The 25,219-nt window shown below is 38.5% G+C and overlaps 1 pseudogene; it reads right to left on the bottom strand.

Annotated features, from left to right (window-relative positions):
- Positions 1 to 7,272: 7,272 nt before the first annotated feature.
- LOC149201531 (calcium-transporting ATPase, endoplasmic reticulum-type pseudogene) lies at positions 7,273 to 9,041 on the bottom strand (annotated as a pseudogene).
- Between the last annotated feature and the right edge of the window lie 16,178 nt (positions 9,042 to 25,219).

A 25,219-nucleotide genomic window follows, 5' to 3' on the forward strand; every position in this document is an offset into this window, starting at 1 on the left:
AGAGGTCTAGGCAGTAGAAGAAAACAAAGATTACTTAGTAATAGGATGAAACAGTAAGCTCCGGAGGTGATCTTCATCGAGGAAAAAAAATGTTCCATGCAAAAATAAAAGAGATTCACATCAAATGGCTCAATAAATTTGAGTTTCTGGAAGTCAAAGCAGAGAATATAACAGGAGGAATTCTCACGCTTTGGAACCCCCAAAAAATTGACATCATAGATGCAAATGCATCTAGAGACTATCTATCAATGGTCATTCAACCAGTGGTAGATAAATAAAGTTACCTAGTCACGAAAGTGTACAGCCTCCGAAGATTGGATGGTAAACTCAAGCCTCTAGACTCCCTGCAGGATCTTAGGGAAAGACATGCAAGAATTCCTTGGCTCTTAGGGGGTGATTTCAACATGATCAAATCGCTATCGGAGAAGAAAGGGGTAACTAGAATTCTGAATAAGGACTCTTGTGCATTTCAATCCTTCATACACAATATGAAGCTAATGGATATTGTAATGAACAATGGTACCTATACTTGGAACAATAAAAGAGGAGGAATGTCTCAGGTGGCATCCAAATTAGACAGATTCATAATCTTAGAAGATCTTATGATCAAGGATAAGGACATAGTTGCAAGAGTTCTCCCCTTTGGAGACTCTAATCACTAGCTGGTGCAACTAGAAATTCAGGGAATTGGTAATCCCAGGAATCGTCCTTTTAGATTTGAAAAAATTTGGCTCTCCCACAGATTTATGCAACAAAATTGCCATATGGTTGGCAGAATATCTAAATATTCAGGGCACTTCTTCAAAAAAGACTCAAACATATCAAACTCTAGCTCAAGGAGTGGAACAAGAAGGAATTTGGAAACATTTTTGAAGCAAAAAAAATGGTTGAGGGAAAAATGTAGGAGCTCAACCAAACCCTTATCATGGAGGGTTTTGACAAAGATAGAAATGATCAGGCAACTCTTTATCAACAAGAATGGGAGAACTTATGTAAACAAGAGGAAATTTTCTGGGGGCAAAAATCTAGAGTTCAATGGCTAAAAGGAGAACGTAATACTAAATTCTTCCACAGATCCACTATGGCAAGCAGAGCTCACAATAGGATTTCTTCTATTAAGGATGAGGGAGGTAACGTGCTCAACTCTCATGAAGAAATTAAAGCAGTACTGGTTCAGCACTTTCGGGGTATTTCTCAAGAAACCAGCTCAAATAAAGATCAATACATCAGGATTATTTCAAGACATATACCTAAGCTGGTTTCCAAAGAAGACAACTTCAACCTCAATAGACCAGTCTCAGAAGAGGAGGTCAGTGAGGTCCTAAAAGAAATGCAAAATGGTAAGGCACATGGCCCATATGGATTTAATGTGGATTTCTTTAAATCTTGCTGGAACACAGTGAAGCAGGACATTCTGGACATAGTGGAAGACTCCAGAAGGGACAAAACTATATTGAATTCTCTTAATACCACCTTTTTTTCCCTCATCCCTAAACAAGATGTGGCTCAAACTCCTGGCAGGTTCAGACCCATTGCCTTATGCAATGTGGTCTACAAGATAATATCCAAAGTTGTGGTCAATAGACTCAAACCTTTTCGTCCCACCCTGGTGTCGGTTGAACAGTCTAGATATGTGGAAGGAAGACAAATCCTTGATAACATCATTCAAGCTCATGAGGTGGTGCACTCATTAAAATCAATAGGAAAGTAGGAATGATCATGCAATTTGATATAGCAAAAGCTTATGATAAGCTAAATTGGAACCATATTAGAAAAGTTCTAATAGCTTTTGGGTTTGATCATAACTGGATCAGATGGGTAATGGCCCTAGTTACTTCTCCTAGTTTTTCTACCTTTGTCAATGGTTCTCCCTCGGAGACTTTTACTCGTTCAAGAGGCCTCAGGCAGGGAGATCCACTCTCTCCCTTTCTCTTCATACTCATGATGGAAGGACTGGGTCGAGCGATCAAGCAAGCTAATTTAGTTGGTGAGGTCAAGGGTATCCAATTTTCTAAAGATGGCTAGGCCTTAAATTATCAACAATTTGTTGATCATACCATGCTACAGGGCATCCCCACGGTCAAAGAAGAACTTGCTTATAAGCAAATCCTAAGAGACTTTGCTATGGCTTCAGGTATGGAAGTTAATCTCTCCAAATCCAAGATTTTTTTCTTTAATACTCACATTGCTATTCAGAGAAATATTTCTAGAATTTTGGGCTTTCAAAGGGAATCCCTCCCTTTAAAATATTTGGGAGTTCCTCTAACAGCCAAGCCTTTACACAAGAGGATCTAGGAGATAGTGATTAACAAACTACAAGATAAAATCAGGAAATGGGCTACTTGATCTTTAAATTTGGCTGGTAGGCTAGTGTTAACCAAGGCGGTCCTACAATCAATCCCAGTCTTCATGCTATCTACTCTTCCAATAGCAAAAGGAGTCCTACAACAACTCAAAACCATTCAAAGAGATTTTCTTTGGCGCAAGGGGGAAGAACGAAAGAAATAGGCCATGGTAGCATGGGAAAAAATCTGCAAACCTAAAATCTATGGTGGGATTGGATTGGATGATCCTGAGATTCTAAGCAGAGTTTTAGGAGCTAAATTATGGTGGCGATGGGTTAAAGACCCAGAGGCTCAGTGGGCAATGATCTGGAAATAAAAATATTCCAGCTCTTGGCTAAAAAATGATCTCATAAGAATGTCAAGACATAGAAGGGGCTCATACCTTTGGAACAAGGCCTGGGATAATAGGGACTTAGTCCAAGGAAACAACTTCTGGGAAATCATAGATAGAAATCTGGCCCTATTCTGGGACGATAGATGGCAACAAGAACCCATATTGTTCAATGATGACATGAGGGATCTCAAGGATGAAACAAAAACCAAAGGGTTATCTAAAGTAGAATACTTTTGGGATCAATCCAACAGTAATGGAAAATGGAGAACCTGGGGAAATTTGAATTTTAGGGAGGATAGCCCCCTAAAAGTGAAAGCAGAGACTCTACAAAAAATGTTAAACCAAAGGAAGATTCTGAAGTCAGAGGGGAAAAATTAGCTAAGATGGGGCTACAAGAATGAGGAGACCTTTAATATCAAGGAAGAAAAACTCATTCTCCTTGAACTGAACACACAAGCTCCGGACAAGATTTGGCTTGAACTATGGAGACACCAAGGCTGGATGAAAATCAAACTACTCATGTGGTTGGTTCAGCATAGGAAAATTCTAACCTAGGATAACATTAGGAACAGGGGTATGTTGGGGCCTTCTAGATGTCAGCTCTGTGAAGCTCAAGAGGAAACTATGGAGCACCTTCTCAAAAATTACATTTTCACCTCCAGTCTGTGGGATTATTTTGCCACCATTTTCCACCAGACTGATAGAGACAAAAGGAATATCATCAACACCCTAAACAATTGGAGAAGAAACTTTTCAGAGAATGAAGTTATGGGCTCAACATGATCCATCTTCCCAAGTTTCATCATATGGAATGTTTGGAAAGAAAGGAACAACATAATTTTCAAGAATGAAAAGAGGCCATCTCAACACATTTTGAAGCTGATCTTAAAACAACTCAAAGAAATTGTTGGCACCATTCTGAAAAATCTTCCTAAGAACCCTCCTTCTGTTATTGATTTGAGAATCCTCTATGATTTAGGTATGCAGGATCTTACTCCTCAGGGACAGGAAAGGAAAGTACTCTCCATGGTGTCTGAGCAAGATTTCTGGCATCCTCCCCCCAAGGGCTTTTTGAAATTCAACATTGATGGGGCTTCAAAAGGAAACCCTGGAACCGCTGGTTATGGAGGTGTGTTAAGGGATGAGAAAGGAAGTGTCCTTTGCATCTTCCATAGTCATTTAAGAAAAGTCACCAATAACATGGAGGAATTGATGGCTATGGAACAATGTCTGGATCTCCTAAAACAGGAAAACTGACAAAAATTGATAGTTGAGGTTGATTCTGAGCTTATCATCAACTTGGTCAAAAGGATCAAATGGGGAACCAAGCCAGAAAAGTGTCAAAAAATTGGAGGCTGATCCAGGGCTTTCAATGGATTTAGAGCCTTCGTACTGCCAATTTTAAACATGTTTGAAGGTCGGAGAATAAAATGACATATCTTCTAGCCAATCAAGGTGTTATCAGCACACACAATAGGATTGTGTTGAACTAGCAAGAGCTGCCCCCAAGCAGGATAAAAATGATTTGTCATGAGCAGGCAGAAAATGATAGAGTCAAGTTTCATAGGAGAGCACTGGATACAGATTCCAGTTGATTTAGACAATCCGTTTTGTAGCGAGCCGGATGGCTCTAATTCTGAGAAGTTGGGTAGTTTGGGGGGAGACTCTTCTTCCCTCAGCTCCAGAAAAAAAAGAAAAACACATCGAAAAGCAATCTTGGTGGCCGCAATACCATAAGCTTTCCGTCCGGGATCAGAATACTAGGTGGGGGATAATTTTCTGGCGATCGCGGGTAGAAAACAATTTTTCTAATTTTGAAGCGATCACTTACAGATTGCAACACGTGGCGGTGGGGTCGGTTTGAAAATTGCCCTCATTGCACGCTAATGTTCGGTGACGTTGGTCGATGCGATATGATCGTTGGTTGGTGGGCTCCAGTATTGTAGCAATAATGCTACAACTCCTGGAACTCCCTTCTTTAATTTTATCAACCCGGTAGTTCATAACAAACATGGAAGCGACGGTGCTGTATGCACAAGTACTAGCTCTTGCCGTAGCTGTCACTTGGTCAGCTGGCACAAGTCCGCTAGGAGCTTAAGCCAACTTCTATGAGCTCTTAGAAGAAGCTTTTTAACTGATGGATGGAAGCTAACTCAAAGGAAGCTAATCTAATTGCAAAAACAAACTGAAAGCCAAAAAGAAACGCAAACCCTAGCAAACCCTAATTCTACCAGCTAGTCCTACTTACGCAAAGGAGAGCATGCAAACTACTAAAAGAGATGCCACTACTTCTATGAAGGTAAAATACATGTGTCTAGACTACCTCTATCTGAAGAAAACATCTTTTTGTATTTTTGTTTAAGTTGTTGGAATTATCATGCATGTGCTTCTAACTATTTTTGACTATGCAGAGGTGGATCAAGGAGGAGAAATGCCCGGGAAAGGTTGGGAAGGTTCAGAGAGGGTCTAAGGGGTCCCTAACACCCTTCCAGAGAGTCTCACAAAGTTTGGCTGCCAAGAAACCGTGTTTATGAGCTTCTACAAGAAGTCTGCAGGGGTTCTACAGGATGTTCAGGATTTCTACAGGATGTTCTGTAATTCTTCTACAGGATGTTTCGAAATGGGATTTTGGAGCATGGATGGAGGGAAAAGGATGGAGGAATGAGTATGGAGGTGAAATAGGGGTGTGAAGAGGTCTAGGACTTGGTGGATGAGGCTAAGGAGCGATTGGATTTATTCAAGGATGGAGGAAGCGATGATGCACAAGAATGTAGGAATTAGGGCAAGGTGGGGAATGTATGGTAAATGAAGGGTACGAATCATGGAATAAGGGTTGGAGCAGATTATCTGATGGATTATGGGTAGATAGAGAAGGATAACAGGTGCTCTGCAAGTTATTTTTCGAATTTAACAAATGAAGACTTGGAAAACCAAGAACCTAATTACCTTGACCTAATCTGACCTAGATAATAGCAAAAGAAATGGAACAGAAGTTTATTTGCACAAAATCAGATGAACTAACTATGCAACTAAGCAATCATAACCCTAAGCATGCAGTCAAAACTGATATCAAGTTTGACAACTAAGAATCCAACACTAATACTTGCATGGTGAAGCAAAACAACGTTTTTGTGGGCAACAAGGTCACCTTTGTCCCAACTCATGATCCGACTGAGGGAGAGGTAAGATCAGAGGTGCTTGAGCCCCTTTTCCAAGGATCCTTTATGTTATTAATCTATCCAAATCAATCTGAACATGAAAATCTACTTTAATCATCAAAAGCAACCTAAATAACACAACAAGTTTTAAATCTAAATAGCAGATTTTACTCTAAGAATGCAGCAAAGACACATGAAAGTAAACAAAGGAGGTACTGGGCACTTGAGATGGACCCAACCCCAAGAGCTACAGCCTCCTAAGAGAGATTTAGAGCTGGTGCAAAGCTGGATTCATCTTTATTGAGCAAGAAAAGAAGAGTTACATCGAAATTGTCCACAAGGAGAACTTGAAAATGAGCTGAAAGCAAAGTTAATCTATTGCCTCAAAATCGAAATACAAACTAGCTAACTTCTGCCTACAAAATGACTAACCATTGGCTAACTAACAGCTAACCAAAATGAGGCCCTCAGCCTTCTTATTTATACAAATTGAGGACCCCAACAGTCCTCCTAAACTTTAGGGACTCGGCTGCCCAAAACTTGTAGTTAACAGCAGTCCTACTTGACTTGCTTGGCTGCCCTTGTGTTAATTGATTTGGTGGCCCTTGAACTCCGAGCTGATGGTGGAGAGTTCGAGGTAAGGGCCCATAAATGAAGGGGACACCTTCCTACAAATCCTCTCCCTTGTTCTCCCACGAATTTGGCTACCAAGTGCTCATTAAACCCTTCAATTTTGTCTCCAAATTGACCAAAAAGGCTACACAAAGCACACATTAGAGTTGTTGGCATAATGACTAACCCAATTCACTCTATTAGCATAAATATAATAAAAAACATGCAATAAACTAATGAGAATGGTGGATTAAGTCGAATTAGGAGGTTGAATGTGCCCAAATTGTTATCCATTTTTGGGGCTCATCATCACCCCCCTACTGAAAGTGTTGCTCATCCTCTGAGCAACCAATATATCTCCTCATCTTTGATGGCCCTGGTGGCCTCCCTGTCATGCCAAGCTTCTGAAGTGATGCCCTCTTGTTAGTCATGAAACCATGCTTTTCTCTTTGCTTCTTCCCACTGGCTGTGCTTCTTTTCCTAGAGAATTTTCAACTTTGGTATGATTGTGCAAGTATATTTAATATGATGGTGGCAATGGTGGTGAAAGGAGATGAAACTAGTGGAGGATGGAAGAAAAGAGTGGTTGCATGCCTCCTCAACAAACTTCAAGCTTCAAATCCCTCTCCATAATTGATTCTGGCCTGCCCAAAGGCTTCTACAGGATGTTTCTGGTAAAAATACAGAACTTCCTGTAGAAAGTCCTGTAGCTTCCTGTAGAAGGTTGAACCATGACCAGATTGTGTCCGAACCTTGAAAAAATGAGTGTTCATGGAGGGGATGGATGTGCTTAGGGTGGCTAGCACAGGTGCTGCCTCCCTAGCTAAAATCTCGGCCAATTTCTCCTTCTGCTGCCCTCTCCCCAAACTTCCTTGTATGCCAATCCCAAACAACGCAAAGCCTTTGAACTCATTTGATGAAACTTCCTCAAGAGTAATTCCCTTGATGCATCATCTAATTCAACAACTGATCCATCTGCAAGTTGTTGAAAAGCACTCCTTTCAAGCAAATTTTCCATGGCGCCCTTCACTAGCAGACGATTTTGTCCCATTGGTTCCATGACAATAACACCCATGGATTTTCGATCACAATCAAACTCCAATAAAGCCCGCCTCTTTGATCTTTGTATCCACCAATCACAATTGCCCAATTTCACTGTGCCACTGTTGAGAATGGCACTTGTATCACCTGCCATTGGGTCTGGAACTCCCATTTTTTTAACCAATACCTTCAAGGCTGCCTCAGTGGGGATACCAGTAGCATGGAACTGGTGACCTTGACAAGATATTCCTGCATCATTGCAAACTGCAGCAACTTCTGCCAGAGTTTCTAAATTTTCCCCCATATTATGTGCAGGCCAATCCAATATTTTTCCATCCTCAGGATTATATGTTGTTCCTTCAACAGTAAACTCTCTAAGTGAACCAGTACTGTGCCCTATGGCTATAAACTCACTGACAGACATTTGATTGGTTGTAAGAGTACCTGTCTTATCAGAGCAAATCACTGTGGTGCAACCCAAAGTCTCCATGCTCGGTAACTTACGCACAATAGCATTATTTTGTGCCATCTTACAAGTGCCAAGAGCCAAACATGTATTAATCATAGCAGGCAATCCCTCTGGTATAGCAGCAACTGCCAGAGCAACAACAATCTTAAAGTAGTACGTACATTTCTCAAAGGAAAACCTGATATTTTTTTTGGCCACCCATCTATGACTTCCCATGAAAGAAAATATTTGTAGTTCATAATCCAGACAAGAATACAAATGGCACCAATCACTGTTGTCAGTCTTTCACCAAATTCATCTAACTTTCTTTTCAAAGGGGTATCATGACATTCTATTGAAGCTTCCTAAATTTGTGCCTGAATTTTACCTATTTCTGTAAACATGCCAGTGCTCACAACAATGCATGTGCAGCAGCCATTGGTAACTGTAGTTCCTGCAAACACCATGCATTATTTTGACTGCAACTCACAGTCACACAAGGTGGCTGGATATGTTCTTTTGACCACAGGCATGCTCTCTCTGGTCAGGGAGCTCTACTCCATCCTAAAGGTGGATGTCTTGAGGGACACAATTCTCATGTCTGCAGGAACCTTGTCTCCCACCTTCAGTTCCACTATATCTCCTGGAACAAGTTCTCTGGAGGGAAGATCTACAACATAATGTCCATCTCTCAAGACCTTTGCATGATCAGATTGCATTTCTTTGAGAGCTTCCAAAGCCTTCTCAGAATTATTCTCCTGCCATACTCCAACAATGGCATTGAGGATGAGAATCAGGAGAATGACCAGGGGCTCTACATAGGTTGTTATGCCCTCCTCAGAAGACACATTATCACGAAAGTAGGCGAGAAGAAATGAAATGCCAGCTGCCAGCAGAAGTATTTTAACAACTGTATCATCAAATTGCTCCACTGCCAGCTTCCACAAAGGTGTACCATTTTTCTTCCGGAGCTCATTCCATCCATATATTTGACGGTGTTTTTCCACTTCATGAGAATTTAAACCATTCTCTAAGCTCACATCATATTCTTCTAAGCATTCTTCAACAGTTTTAGACCAAGCAGGGAATATCTTGTCCTCCATGGACTATGAAATAGATGATCAGATTCTGAATTCAAACAGATTGCTCCACCATTAACAGATCTATAATGCGTTTGAAAAACTCCAAAATCACTACTTTGAAGAACCCTGGTAACCTTAGACACGAGCTTTAACTACTTTTCTCATTTCAAGCTTGAATTTTGACAAAAATCTCGGGTTTTCCTTCTGCAGAGCTGTTTTCTGCGTTTCCTGTAGATGACTTCCTATAGAAACGCCTGTAGAGTGCCCCTGCACCTCTGAGCGAGCCTGATACGTGGGATAATTTTGAAAACAGGTAGAAAACCCGATGGAGGACGACTAGTTAACAGATTGTGGGAGCAGAGGACACGTACTTCGGCTAAGGACGTTACAGGTGCAAATGAATCAGCGGGTGGTGAGAGTCAGCCGAGCATTTTTCAATTACGGCATGATTTGCGGTGAGGGAGTGAAGTGGCTAGGGGTACGTGGCCACATGCAAACTGCAGTGCTATCATGAACTGCATGTTCTCTTCTAGATCAGTTGCACTGGAGTTCAAACGGCCAACACTCCCTGTTTTTTAATTTTCACGTGAGTCGACTATCCACGTATACTGCATGATTTCTGGCTGAGCGCTAGAGAAGGCACTGTTGGGTTAACTTTGCTAGATTCCTGGCTTAATCTCACCATTTCATTCATTTATGCACTTTCAAATCATATTGATGCAAATAGAGGAACCGATTTAGACACATACCTATAAGTCGGCGTGCTGCTGTGTCCTTCTTGTTGCTGCATGCATTTGTTTCTTTGGTTGCATGAGGGCTTGGCTGATGATTTGTGGTTGTTTTCCTTGTGTAGGTGTCCTCTGGCCGGATGCATGTTGCAGGAGCTCATTTCCACGTTTAGATCTGCACCTTCAAGCTGCTGCTACTGAATTTTCACAGGACCAGAACTTGTTTTCGCCATTGCTCCCAAACGGTAAACCAGATCGATCTGAAAATTGTTGAGCATGTTCCTATCATCATGATGCACCTCCCATAGCAAAATCGTGATCAATGGATGCACATATTTCGAGAAAAATGGAAAATAGTTGAAGTTTCAGAGATCAATTTCTCATAAACCGTGCATCGCAATTGGCTGAAACTGCTTGGGTAGGCTACTATCACCCATGTGCATCTCCCCATGAAACAGGTTTTGAAACGGATGCACGGATATGGAGAAAATGCAAAAATGGCTGAAGGAGATGGAGGCTGATTTCTTGGAAACCGTGCACTGGAATTGGCTGAAACTGCTCAGGCATGTTGCCATCACCCTTATACAATTCCCCATAAAATGGTTTTTCAAATGGATGCATGGTTTTCAAGTTAAGGCAAAAACAAATTCTGTTCTAGGTATTTTTGCTTCAAGGCATTTTGCAATTTTGTTGCATGGTATGAAACACTGATCTTGGGTTGTGATGCAGGCATGGAGATGATGGAGGAGGAGTTTGAAAAGTGCAAGAGGAATTCTGAACCCTTGAGGAAGCTACCATGTTCGCCAAACCACCTTTTTGAAATCCATTTCTAGCTTCCTACAATTTCTACAGGAACTTCCTGTAGAAGCACAATGAAGAAGCACAATGAGGTGGAAAAGATGATGGAAAAGGGTGAGGAATGGGAACATGGATGCTTGCAGGCATAACCAATGGATTCCAAGCTTTAGATCCCCTTCCAAAATCGAATCTGGCTCGCTTGAAGGTTCTACAGGAAAATATAGAACTTCCTCTAGAAGGCACAAAAACTCCTTTGTCTTTGTTTTGAGTGATCCTCCTGACCTGCAATGTCATTGCTGCAACCTGAAATTATTCAATGGAAATTAGATTTCTTTTTCTTTTTCTTTTTCTCTTTTTTTTTGAAAAACAACTAGGGCGCCTCATGGAGGTTTTCACCCTAATTGCCTGCCCTGGGCGCCTCCAAGGGAGGTTTTCACCCAGAGATCTTATTCTCTTTTCTCTTTTTTTTTTCAACCCATTGACCGCCTCATGGAGGTTTTCAATCAATGAGCCAATCTAAGGCGCCTCCGAGGAGGTTTTCACCTTAGATTTCTATTTTCCTCTTTTTTCATTTTTTCCTTTTTCTTTTTTTTCTCTTTTTTTTTTCTACCCTACCCTATTTGAAAAACAAAATCGTTCTCAAGTATAAGAATACTTCCAATGGAGCCATGTGCACATCGAGATTAGAGATAAACTGATGTGGAGGCTTGAAATGCATGCTTTGACAGCTATCCGGATCTCAGAGACCAAATGATTTGACTTTGAAGGGATCAAACATAGCTGAAGAAGAGAGTACTGCTGCAACTTAGTGACCTTCTGAAACCATATCTCAATATAGCTCTGATATCCTTGGTTCTTTTGCTGATCTGGATCATGTTTCATGTCACCTTCTAACATGACTTTCTCATCTTCCTCTTTTTGTTGATCTTTCTCTTGAATACATGGAATATTTGATGGTAACCATGAGGGATCTTTCTTTATCTCTGCTTCTGATGTCTTCTCTTCATCAAGTAAAGCCCATGGCTCTTTGATTTCCTCTTCTGAATCTTCTTTTGCCTGATGTGGTCCTTCAATGCTTTCAATATAGTCTCTTTTTTGCAATACTCTTCCTGAGCTATGGTGAAGATCATTGAGCTCAAGAGGAGTCATTTGGACATGTTGTGTCCCAGCATTGCAATTGTGTTGAGCTACTCCAATGGACAAGTTTGGAAATGGTGGTATGGGTAGCTGAGTGGGGGTGTAGATTTGAGATGGATGTGGATGGGGTTGTGGTTGGGCAGGCATTTGGGGCTGCCTTGGTGGAGTAGGAGGCGATGGTTTTGGATGAGCAGGTGGTGGAGGAAAATAAGCAGGAGGAGAGTTGTACTGGGGCCTCCACCCCTGATAAGGTGCATTCCACTGAGGCTGTGGCTGAGCATAAGAGTGAAATGAATGAGCAACTGGTTGGGCATAATATGGATCTGTGAAGGAACAAGGAGGAGGTGTGAACCAGGAATGATGAGTAGGGGGACCACAAGAAGGCATGAAAGTGGCTTGATAAGGGTCATAATAGGTCTCGGATGTCCCTTGCAGTTCCTGCTGGTAAGATCTAGGTCCATGTGGCCTCCTTTGGTTCATATAATAGAGTGATTCAGCGCCTCCTTTGGCTCTCTGATATGTAGCTTTGATTCTGGGTAAGGAAGGGCACTGATTTGTAGGATGGTATTCTTCACAGATGAAACACACTTCTAGGGAGTGCATTGGACATTCGTTCCTAGGATGCTTTCTAGTGCACCTGGGACAAAAGATGACCAAAGCCCTCTTGGCTTCCTCTTGCTTCTTTTGGATCCACAGGGTATCCAATTGCATGGCAAGAAACTGCCTCATATCACTCTTGAAATCTTCTATCTGATCTTCAAATTCGTCTTTGGACAAGGGACTGCTCCCAACATTTCTACTTGTAGCCATTTGCTCTAGAGGAATGGTTTCTTCTTCTTCTTCCCTTGAGGTTCTTCAAATATGTCTTGCTATCCACCTAAGGGTTCTTTAATCACAGCCATAGAAGAAGAGAGAAGGTTGGCTGTGTGAAGTCGTGGGGGTGTTGTGCAATCATTTTTCTAACTTATCTCTACTCCTACAAGGCATGAAATGAAATCTTTTTGGTTGTTTTTTGCATTTTTCTTCTTGTACCTACAAAACTAAAATAGGTTGAACTGCAACTAACTATCTTGCTGAAACGAAAATGTGGAATTGAAATGAAAGCATGAAAGGACTAATCTATTTTGCTCAAATGAAATTACAAGAATGAAATGCTAATCTACGCTTGCGGAATTGAAATGCTAATCTACGCTTGCAGAAATGAAATTGCGGAATTGAAATGCTAATCTATGAAAGCAAGAAATGCTAATCTACTTTTGCATAAACGAAATTGCATAATGGAAATGAAATAAACTACTTAGCAGAAGATTGTAGTGGAAAATAGAAGAAAAGCAGCAATCACTAATACTCTGACGCTTCCCCGGCAACGGTGCCAAAAAAATGGTGGGCTCCAGTATTGTAGCAATAATGCTACAACTCCTGGAACTCCCTTATTTAATTTTATCAACCTGGTAGTTCGTAACAAACTTGGAAGCGACGGTGCTGTATGCACAAGTACTAGCTCTTGCTACAGCTGTCACTTGGTCAGCTGGCACAAGTCCGCTAGGAGCTTAAGCCAACTTCTATGAGCTCTTAGAAGAAGCTTTTTAACTGATGGATGGAAGCTAACTCAAAGGAAACTAATCTAATTGCAAAAAGAAACTGAAAGTCAAAAAGAAACGCAAACCCTAGCAAACCCTAATTCTACCAGCTAGTCCTACTGACGCAAAGGAGAGCATGCAAACTACTAAAAGAGATGCCATTACTTCTATGAAGGTAAAATACATGTGTCTAGACTACCTCTATCTGAAGAAAACATCTTTTTGTATTTTTGTTTAAGTTGTTGGAATTATCATGCATGTGCTTCTAACAATTTTTTACTGTGCAGAGGTGGATCAAGGAGGAGAAATGCCTGGGAAAGGTTGGGAAGGTTCAGAGAGGGTCTAAGGGGTCCCTAACACCCTTCCATAGTCTCACAAAGTTTGGCTGCCAAGAAACCGTGTTTATGAGCTTCTACAGGAAGTCTGCAGGGGTTCTATAGGATGTTCAGGATTTCTACAGGATGTTCTGTAATTCTTCTACAGGATGTTTCGAAATGGGATTTTGGAGCATGGATGGAGGGAAAAGGATGGAGGAATGAGTATGGAGGTGAAATAGGGGTGTGAAGAGGTCTAGGACTTGGTGGATGAGGCTAAGGAGCGATTGGATTTATTCAAGGATGGAGGAAGCGATGATGCACAAGAATGTAGGAATTAGGGCAAGGTGGGGAAAGTATGGAAAATGAAGGGTACGAATCATGGACTAAGGGTTGGAGTAGATTATCTGATGGATTATGGGTAGATAGAGAAGGATAATAGGTGCTCTGCAAGTTATTTTTCGAATTTAACAAATGAAGACTTGGAAAATCAAGAACCTAATTACCTTGACCTAATCTGACCTAGATAATAGCAAAAGAAATGGAACAAAAGTTTATTTGCACAAAATCAGATGAACTAACTATGCAACTAAGCAATCATAACCCTAAGCATGCAGTCAAAACTGATATCAAGTTTGACAACTAGGAATCCACACTAATACTTGCATGGTGAAGCAAAACAACGTTTTTGTGGGCAGCAAGGTCACCTTTGTCCCAACTCACGATCCCACTGAGGGAGAGGTAAGATCAGAGGTTCTTGAGCCCCTTTTCCAAGGATCCTTTATGTTATTAATCTATCCAAATCAATCTGAACATGAAAATCTACTTTAATCATCAAAAGCAACCTAAATAACACATCAAGTTTTAAATCTAAATAGAAGATTTTACTCTAAGAATGCAGCAAAGACACATGAAAGTAAACAAAGGAGGTACTGGGCACTTGAGATGGGCCCAACCCCAAGAGCTACAGCCTCCTAAGAGAGATTTAGAGCTGGTGCAAAGCTGGATTCATCTTTATTGAGCAAGAAAAGAAGAGTTACATCGAAACTGTCCATAAGGAGAACTTGAAAATGAGCTGAAAGCAAAGCTAATCTATTGCCTCAAAATCGAAATACAAACTAGCTAACTTCTGCCTACAAAATGACTAACCATTGGCTAACTACCAGCTAACCAAAATGAGGCCCTCAGCCTTCTTATTTATACGAATTGAGGACCCCAACAGTCCTCCTAAACTTTAGGGACTCGGCTGCCCAAAACTTGTAGTTAACAGCAATCCTACTTGACTTGCTTGGCTGCCCTTGTGTTAATTGATTTGGTGGCCCTTGAACTCCGAGCTGATGGTGGAGAATTCGAGGTAAGGGCCCATAAATGAAGGGGACACCTTCCTACAAATCCTCTCCCTTGTTCTCCCACGAATTTGGTTGCCAAGTGCTCATTAAACCCTTCAATTTTGTCTCCAAATTGACCAAAAAGGCTACACAAAGCACACATTAGACTTGTTGGCATAATGACTAACCCAATTCACTCTATTAGCATAAATATAATAAAAAACATGCAATAAACTAATGAGAATGGTGGATTAAGTCGAATTAGGAGGTTGAATGAGCCCAAATTGTTATCCATTTTTGGGGCTCATCATCGGTCGTTGGATCATCCGCTGCAGATCCACAGTTGGGAATGATCGAGCTAATTGGCGGTCAGGTTAGGTAAGGGTCACGCTTCTTACCGTTGCAAATTCATCCTCTATCATTGGATTGGGTATGTTGAATCAACGGTGAAGATCAAAGGATCAGATTGCTTGGTTGGTGGGAAATGCGCTTGTCCTCTTTTTTTGGCAGATTGGAAAAGTGTGTGGATATCCTTAAGTCAAATCTAGCTCATCATTCCTGCGAATTGATGGGTATCTAACTTCTGACTTTGGATTAGTTCTTAGTTTTGGTTCCGCTTCCGGTTTCATTTTTGTTCAGCCTTGTACAACCTTCTTTGAATTTAGGAGCGGGGTGTTTTCCCATTTTCAGTAGGGTGTTAAGGGCCCTCCCTTTATCCACAACTCCTTGGGGATTGTTGTAATTTATGTATATCTTTAATGAAATAGAAGGTCCTACTCTTTCTTTAGCAAAAAAAGATAATAATATTGAAGTAGTCAACCTTATTATTATTATTATTTCCATGAACATTATTAATATTAATATTATTAATGTTGATTGTGAATGACCAAGGATGGCATGAGTTGCCTCAGATTGAAAATGATTGAATTTTGTCGACAATGATTGACATGGTTGACCATGGTTGACTATATTTGAATATGGTTGAGTTACATTGACTAAGGATGATTATAAGTGAAGAAGGTTAACTATAGTTAATTATGGTAAAGGTAGGGTTGACAAAGTTTGATCATGGTAAACTATTTAAACAATGACTATCAATGTTGACATTATTTGACTATGCTCACTAATGTGGTTGGCTGTGCTTGACTATTAATATTAATCAATAAAATGGCAGGGGAATGTGTTTTACCAAAGATGAGCAATTTTGATTTCCAAACCTAAAAATATTAGGTTATAATATTAGGGTTTCAATGTTCATTGAACCTTACTCACTTAGTTCAATACCTACCTTATTCTTACTGATATAATTATTATAATTATATAACAATTTATATTAATATTAAATATGTACTATACACCTAATAATTATTAAGGTGGTTGATATATGCCTATCGGCGTATATCAACCGCATTTACTAATGTGGTTGTGCATGTAGTTGATATAAGCCTATCAATATATATCAACCACATTTACTAATGTGATTTTGTTGGTTAATTAGTATTAGAATATTTTTTGATTATGATATGTAAATATAAGTTGAGTTATTATCTTTATTAAAGAAAAACCATATTACATTGAATAGTATAGTTATTGTCTTTACTTAAAAAATAAAAAACAAATCAATATTAAATAATAAATTTGTGGCTTTTTTTATAGGTTTCCTCTCCAACAAGATGTCACTAAAATCATGGACAATTAACACATTTTTTACCTTTTATACAAATAAAATATTAATTAAGTAAATTAAATAATTTTAATTTATATCTTATGACTAATATAATACTAGCATAGATTTCCTTTTGTATATTCGGATGAAGAGAAATCTTGCCTTTAATATAAGGTCAAAATGAGAGTCCAATAGTTAATCTCCTAAAAACCAATGGAAACAAACTTTATCAGAAGGTCCAGATGAGAAATCGAACATCAATCTCTAAAAGAAAGTAAAGGCATGGAATATTCACTTTCAACAGATAAATGAAGAGTTGGCCTTACCTTTAATTCAATTTGTTGGAAGCCTACCCTTAGTGCAGCCAAGCAGACTACATCTTGAGAACTCAACAAGAACACACATGAAAGTACATAGATAGGAACAAAATTTGGAAAGGAATTCCAACCAAGTTTCTATTAGTATTAATGTGTATTTATAATTAAGAGATGTGGTTGGAACAATTTTACTTTCTCTCAACCAACCATTCTCTTTGCCTCATATATTTTTCCCTTTGTTACACACATTTACTCAGTGTGATATGTATGATGACAAACATGCCTAAAAGGCCCCTACAACATCTCCCTCGCCCTTAATGCCTTGCTCAGCTTGAGAAAATATTTAACAATGTCTTGGACCTCTACCCTTTGTAGAAATATCCTTATTGTACATAAACCATTCATATCGGTTTAAATAGGTAACTTAGTCACCACAAATACCAACTCGATAGGAAGATGCACATATATAAGGCTTACTATGACTTCTACTTTTTTGGTTTCCAATTATTGAATATATTAACTATTTCCATTATGTTTAGTCTCTCTACAATATCAATTTCTACTCAAATAGGAACCAACAAACAACTCCTTTCCAATTTGGGGGCATCCTTCTCTCTCTCTCTCTATGAATGAGTCCAATGCATGTCTGTCACTCATGTGATTCTTCATTGAAACATAAAATAAGTGGACATTTTCCATATCAACCATCCCACTTTTAACTTCTATAACAACTTAAGAAGCATTCTACAACTTTATATTCAGGGATACAATCAATTCACTAGTCATCATCTTATCACTTAAATTCATTACGTGTATCTTCTACTTGTCTAGCCTTGTTTTTTATTGCATCCTTTTGCTCCTCACCCGATGCAAGTATTTATGACAAAGAGTTATTTATTTTATTTCTCTGTTAGTTCTACTATAAAATTATGTATGTTGATTATATATGTTTTTCTCCTTTCCTTGTGTTGGATTGCATTTTATGGTTGTGACGTAATATTGATGTGTTGCTACATCAAATGGTTGTATAAAACAATATTGACGATTTCTTGCTACTTAACACTGATTCCTTAGATTCTGCAATTAAATTTACGAAGGAGGACTTTAACATGACCAGCCAAAATTGAATTTTTTTTGTGAGATGAGCATTTCCCAATAATTTTCAATTTGATATCTATTGGTCTCAGTAAGAGGGTGATATCATTAATAAAAAATTGATTTCAATTACAAAGGTGGAGAATATTGTTTGTCTTGAACAAGGCTCACATTTCACCCTCCCCTAACTTTTAACTGTAATGTCTGACTAAACAATTTAGTCTACAACTCAACTTAATAATTGTTCATAAATATTTTTCGATACAGACTCATTACATATTTATTCATTAATTATAGACTCAGCGAATTTATTGGAATACAATGCACAATAATATCATACATAGTAAAAGTATAAAGCATCAATCAATATGGTTTTGCATCAAATCGATTTAATATATTTGTAAACAAAATATTTCACACATAATTCCAGCCAACACATTTCCTTGGATCTCCTTAAAAAATTTATGTTTCCTTGTATTCCTCAGTGGTATATATGTAACACACCTTTATCTTTCCATATTCATATGATAGGCTAGGAATGAAAACAGAGGCAAAAAGGATCACAATTAATTAACAATTGTGACTTGACTATAAGTTTTTTTACTTGTAGTTGTTGGTTGACTAGGTCAACCTGATCAATTTGTCAACTAAGTCATCGATGATCACTAACAATAGTGCACTCCATTAATCAAGAAACCAAAATAGTGACAATTTCTTCAAATGTACATAAACGTGGTCCCACATTTTTGTGCATTGATATTTTAAAATTATTTTATGGATATATTATTCATTCTCTTATAAAATAAATGGCCATAGAATAACTCGACTACAGGTTGATCTGATTGAGTCAACCGTGACTATATTGAAGTGCTCTAAGACGACCAAAATTAGCATGCAATAAACTTCACAATTTCAGTTTTCACTAGAAATATCCTTATCACAAAATACCTCATCCAACATCATCAGTCAATGAATATATACATGCCTCACAAATTAGCGTTTGTTTCAGCATCAACTGGTGGGAAAAATAGTCTAAGATATAAATGATCCTCAACACTTCTAGTAGTGTTAGCACATAAATTATATCATTTTAAATATTTTGGTTTGTTGAATATACCACAATTTGAAGGTTGAAAGTTGAATTCATTGGTTGGTCAAATAGCCCACAAGTCGAAGGCTGAAAATTAGTTTTTGCAATTATTTGAGAATTCGATTTTTCCATCCTTTGGTTGACTCTGGGCACGACTTCAATGTAAACATGCCCATATTCTGTTATGGCTAAACAATGCCTAAAAAATTGAAAAACATTAAAATACACCATTGAGACACATAGAAGAGATGAAAGGATGTTTAACACATCTAATCCATTTGGATGTATAGATCAAGAATTAGATATTTCTTTTAGTGACAAAATCTCCACCATTCTACTCAATGGAAACATTACTAGAGCACATCTTGTGTAAGAACACACCTTAACATTTCCAAACGAATCATATAATATGTTATTCATTACCCAAAACCCCATAAATCGTGATCTGCATCTTGGGAAAGTTATTGATTCTCGTTAGATACCTAAGTGAAAATAAAATCATTTATGCATATCTCTGCCCACTAGTGGACTTGAGAAGATGATTTCCTATTGGCTGGAATAGAGATCTCATTGGAAGTGTGTCACGAGTGTAAATAAAGTGGGAACTAATTTCAATATCCAAGTTCGTACAAGGTCTCCATACCCACCCTCAATTACCGACAAAGAACATACCTCCATATATTCATTATTGTTTTTACACTTGGGGCACCAATCATTACTTTTGCTTTAGTTAACACCCTTCTCCCACATTTACCCAACTTAAACCATATGTTGGGGTAAACATGTGATGAGAGGATACTATAATCTAATTCAACTCCACATGTATAGCTACGGAAGTGGAACCGACACAACACAACCAATATGGCCTTTTGCACATGTCACAAAACCTACGGCGACCAACCAACCCTTCCAGGGGATCAACGACTGAGACATCTTAATACTTCACTGCCCTAGAACCTTAGTCACTCCCATGAAATTGGCATGCATGTGACTAGGGTCCTCTAATCACTCTCATGACATGGGCCTGTAAGAAAATGGGGTCTTTTTCAACTAGTTCTGAGTCTACAACCCCAGATTTTGTGCCACCCTTTCGGGGCCAAGACTCAGGCCACTTCCCAAAACTCCATGAAACGTTTAGGAATGAAAGCTAACATCGACACAATGATACAAATGAAAATATTTGAATAAAGACTTGACTCCACCCCTACTAGCCATGACAAACATTTCGTCAAACATGTCACAAATATGCAATCTACAAGTCATAACAACATATCTGAGCATAGGGGTCTCATACTTATTTCATAATCACTAAGAAGCATTGAAGCCTTATCACATTAGCTGCATTATCATCTATTACATCATATACTGATTTTTCATTCATTTACAAATGAAATCATGATGAGAGCCATACATCATCACTGCCATAAAACATACGCATAACCAACATATAAACAACAAAAATAATATGGATACATCAAACATAAATGCCACATGAACCAATACATTTTCTCATAAAATGCTAAGGAAAGGAATATTTATTAATGAATGCAAAAGCCAACTACGTTTGGGACTTCCATGAACCACCTGACCGTAGATTGACTAAGCCAAATATTTCTTTTAGCCAATCACCCTTGTGCCATATTCCAAGCATGAATGTGAGACTCATAAATAAAACTTAACCAGGGCTTCCCAAGGGTACATGACCTCATCCTCATCAATAGAACTAGAATTTATAACAATACTCACTGGATCACTAGTCCAAAACAAAAATAGATGCCATCGGAATTCTCCACCTATACCATTAGGAATTTTCTTGTGTCATGGTCTCTATGATTTACTACAATCCACACCAGATCACTAGGCCCTAACTGATACTCTAGTCTCTGAGCTCTACCATACATCCCATCCTGGGATTCCTAGTCCCAATCGATACTCTGCCCTCTAGGCTTTACTCTATATCCCATCCCAATATTCCTAGGCTTGATGAAGAGTGCTCACATCTAGGATTTACCATATATCTCATCATTCAACAATCGAGGATTCCTAGGCCCATCAAGGTAATAGAAAATACATCTTTAGTGCAACCCACAGTCTGGTTCAAGGGTCACTAAGCCATGTTTTCTTTCTTTCAGAGATCCACCTCACTCAGTTTCTAATCCATCTTGCAATCCAACTCTACCACAAACATTAGAACCCATCACACAATGGTTATCCAGAAATGGAAAGGCTAGGCTCAAAAACATTATCACACCTAGAAAAACCCATGCCCATGACAGTAAGAGAAACAAGAACACACATTCATAACCATGCATGCTAAATCTAGCAAGGAAATCACACACTTAAATCAATACCTGCAAATAATACCACTGTAGTTGCTAGATACTACTCTTCCTTGCTTGATCCTTGCTTTCTTTTCTCTTCTTGATCGAATGCTGAAGTGCCCTATGAAAAATCTATGTGTTCAAGAGTGAGAGAGAGAGAGAATAAAGAGAGAGCTTTGAAACTAAACTAAAAAAAGGTACCAACTGATGCTCATAATTATTTTTATTAATGAGGCCTATATTTCCTTCAATTTTCGATTATTTTCCTTCAGTTTCCTCCTCACATGCAACTTGTGATCCTTCACCTTTGATTTCTCCTAATTTCCATTATTTTCATCAATAAAATGCCAATTAATGTTATTTTTCCTTTCAAAATCCTTTGTCATTTCCTTTGCCATTTTCCTTAGCTTTAATAAACCAAATCAACACCTACGATAGGATGTTTTACCCAAAAGTCAACTTGGAATAAGTTTCTCATAACCAAGGATATTATTTTTCCTTTATTAACTTTATTTCCATGAAATTTGCACTAGGGCTGTTACAAAACCCTCCCCCTTAGGGGAAAACCATCCTCAGTGTTCAATGACACCTACAACCAATAAGGCTATTATAAGCAAAACATATTGTTGATGGAGCCTTATAACTTAGCTCAATGCAATATTTACTATGATCATCCTACCAAAAAGTAAACCAACATGACAACATTAAAACATGAGAACCATAATGACATGACACCCATATTGCTTGTTGTAGCTTTATAGCACAACTCATGGTGGTATATATCTACATATACCAAAAACATTCCCTCAACTAGTGAATAAGGAAGGATATATAGATTGCATATGATATTTCATCTCCCATGTAGCTTCATCAGGAAAAAAGTGCTTCGGCTGCACTTCAACCTATGCGATTGCTCATTTCTAGAGCATGCATATTTTTCTCTGTAATATACGTTGAGGTTCTAGCTAGAATTCACCATCTACCTCCACTGGAAATACAGACTAGTCAATAATATGATCAACATCTTTAATATATTTCTTAAGAAATGACACATGGAAAAAATCATGGAATTTCACAGTTGGAGGCAATGCAAGTCGATAGGCTACTAGTCTTCTGATATCCTGGGTGACTTGAATATGGCTTAGCATGAAATTCTCTCAATATGACCTTCTTCAGCTCATTGTTGTCCAACATATATATCCTTTCCTTAAATATGACCAATCCATATATTGTAAGGCGATACTCCACATCCTGATCAACTCTACCTGCACCTATACATGTACCTATACTTTGTTGTAACCTGTGCATAAGCTCCATGTACCTGTCATCTTATTGTTCTACCTGTAATATGTGATCTAGTAACTTCGTCCCATAAGAGCTCATAGTTGTTATATGATTCACCTATATCCGCCTAAGAGCATATGCAACCTTATTCTCCTTACCCATGATGTACCTGATCTCAAAATCAAACTCACTGATTGTGGTCAACCATCTAGATTGCATGGAATTCAAATTTGGCTGATCAAATAAGTATATCAACCCACTGTGACCACTCATCAATACAAACCTCTGGCCAAGAAGATATTTACTTCACATTTTCAACACATGAATGATCATTTCCAACTCAAGATCATGTGTTGGATAATTCTTCTCGTGCTCATTCAATTTCTGTGATTCATAGCATACGATCTCTCACTGTATAAGAACTCTTCTTGTTTGGATCTACAATCTTTAACTAACAACTACTTTAACTACTCCAAACTTGTTGCACATTCCTTTTTACATTCAAATTTATTACCTTGCATTTGCAATGATGTAATAGGATATGCAATTCAAGAGAAGTTCTTGATGAACCTTGTATAGTAACTTGCTAGCCCCATAAATGATATTACCTCTTCCACATTTCTAAGAGTTTCCTACTCCATGATAGCCCTTATCTTCTATAGATCCACTCATATTCCTTCCTTGGAGACCACATACCCAAAGTAATGCACCTTTGTCTGAAAGAAATTGCATTTGCTAAGCTTAGCATACAACTAATTCTCTCTTAGTAATCTCAACATTGTTGCTAAATTGTCAACATGCTATTCCTCATTTTTAGAATATACCAATATGTCATTAATGAACATAATAACAAACTTTTCTAGATAATGACGTGACACACTATTCATTAAGCACATAAAGGTAGCTCGAGAATTAGGCAAACCAAATCGAACTACAACAAACTCATAATGTCTATACCTGGTCTGAAAAGTTATGTTTTATATGTCTTATTCCTTCATGAATACCTAATCATACCCTGATCTCATATCAATCTTTGAAAACATAGTTTCTCCCTTCAATTGATCGATCAAGTAATCAATCCTCAACAATCAATACTTGTTCCTAATGGTCAATATATTCAACTTCCACTAATCAATGCATAACCTGAGAGTACCATCCTTCTTCTTCACAAATAATATAGGTGCGCCCCAAGGTGATACACTTAGCCTAATCTATCCCTTGCCAATCATTTCATTAAACTACAACTTTAACTCTACTAACTCCAGTGTTCTTATCCTGTAAGATGCCTTTGATTCTGGTTTTGACCTTAGTACCAACTGAACAGAGAATTCTACTTCCCTCTATGGTCACAAACACATCCTGAAACTGTTTCAAGATCGGTTACTTTCTCAACACCTATGCATCCTCAACATCCTCACCTTTATTGCAAGAAATATGCATTGCAAATAACACACACCTTTTTCTATGGCTATGCTTTTCCTACATAGCTATAACAATTCTAACTGATGTTGTCTTCTTCTTACTCTGTAAGATTCTCTGTTCTCCCTGGTCATCGAACCACTCAATAGCACTCAATAGTTACAACCAATCCATACCTAAGAGAATACTATATAATCCCAACGTCAATACATTCAAATGTACTTAGGTAGGAACACCATTCAACTTGAATGCACAAGCTCTTACCCAATGATATATTATCTCCTTTATACATGTATCCAATTGCACTAACCAAGATTCTACACACTCTTCTTTATTCAAACCACACTTATCCACCAGGTCAGGACTAACATAACTATAATTAGATCAAGGTTCAATCAAAATGGAAACAACTTGATCACAAATAATATCATCCATATCGATAATAGTTGTCTGGTGCTCTCCCTACTTGTTGTCCAGCACTGCACAGGTACAATGAATGCTCTACCCAACATCCTCAACAATATTCACCTCTTTTACACTAGATATCTAAGGTCCACCACCTTGATTCTGCACACAATCTCTGTTAAGATGCTCCTTACCACATGTCAAACACTCCAGCCGTCCTATACCATCACCTCCATTATGCTTTTTTGACCCATGTCCCTGCCTAGCTATGTTGAAATTCTTGTATGGTGCAACATTTTGTTTCTCTTCTTCATTCTGAGGCCTTGTTCTATTCAGATGCCATTTAGCTTTACCTTTATCTTTACCTTTCCATCATTTCTAAGGTTCATTCTTACGCTTTCACTACTCATAGAAATGCTTCAATTTCCCAATAACTTCCTCAACTAATTGAGGCTCATCATACTCAATCTAATCTCTAAAAGTTGATGGCAAGGCACTAACAAATGTATGAAATTTAGCCTTCTCATCCTTAACATATGATACGTATCTCAATAGCTCTAGGAACTTAGTCATATACTCCTCATCTGTCATTGATCCCATCGTTAGCTTGTAAAATTCTTTGGCATTACTATTGTGGTTCCTTTATGAAATGTACTTCTTCCTAAAAAGTGTTATGAATTCATGCCAACTCAAATCCTCCATCCTAATGCCTCTAAC

Source organism: Pinus tabuliformis, chromosome 2_1 (assembly GCF_031772625.1).
Source record: "Pinus tabuliformis cultivar Carrire ecotype Pingquan chromosome 2_1, CPIR1, whole genome shotgun sequence".
NCBI classification, from domain to species: Eukaryota; Viridiplantae; Streptophyta; class Pinopsida; order Pinales; family Pinaceae; genus Pinus; species Pinus tabuliformis.